The following is an 811-nucleotide window of genomic DNA, read 5'->3' as shown; positions in this document are numbered from 1 at the left end:
CACTATGAATGCAATAACTGAAGAATTGATTTAAGGCATTGTAAAGAACATTGACAAAGAATGATAAAGGTGTAATAAATCTTCAGTATGATTCCTTAAAAAATTGATATTGGTACATCTAAACCTAAGTGTATGACAGCACAGATTTACTTCTGTCAATGCAAATAATATCTTCTCAGTTCAGTCTTAAAATCAGATTTTAAGGGGAATCACTGGTTGCCACTTGATGATTTAAGTGTTTGGAAAAGGCAGCGAGATTTGGAGACTTGTAGCTTCTGGATAGTTCGAACTCTGCCTCTGCAAATCCAGAAATCCGAGACATAGTGGATGGCTTCTTGTCATTACTTTACATTTTCTGTTTTATTGATTTGATCATATCATTTTCGGTTGTCTGAAGCAGCATCTTAATGAAGTTTAAGATTTAGTCTTAAAGATTGATTTAGGAAAAATAATTGATTTTCCATGCTTTTGACTTTTAACTTTTCATATAGTTGGAAAAACAAAAAGGTTTGCTTTATTTTCTATTAATTTTCATGGTAATGATAGTAATATAGATAGTACCTGATATTCATAATTTTTAAGTTGATGATGCTAGCATTGGAAATTACACTAAGAGTAAAAATAATTATACTGTTTCCTCATATTGTAATTATAATTTTTTTAAAATGGTGATAATGTGATCTTAAACTTCAGTAACAGCAATAGATATTCTCAAAATCAATTCATGTAACAACATGTGTTTGTTTCTCTGTTCATCTTTTGGTAAGTTTGGAAATTAATGAACATGTTTATGCATGTGTGTGAAAGTAAC

At 29.7% G+C, this 811-nt stretch overlaps 1 protein-coding gene across 1 annotated transcript in view; it reads left to right on the top strand.

Moving 5' to 3' along the window:
- LOC119594654 (stomatin-like protein 1) overlaps window positions 1-811 on the top strand; it is a gene marked incomplete in the record, with an annotated part of 12,249 nt that overhangs the window by 2,286 nt on the left and 9,152 nt on the right.

Source organism: Penaeus monodon, chromosome 34, assembly GCF_015228065.2.
Source record: "Penaeus monodon isolate SGIC_2016 chromosome 34, NSTDA_Pmon_1, whole genome shotgun sequence".
Taxonomy (NCBI): domain Eukaryota; kingdom Metazoa; phylum Arthropoda; class Malacostraca; order Decapoda; family Penaeidae; genus Penaeus; species Penaeus monodon.
This window is presented reverse-complemented; position numbering and strand designations above follow the sequence as displayed.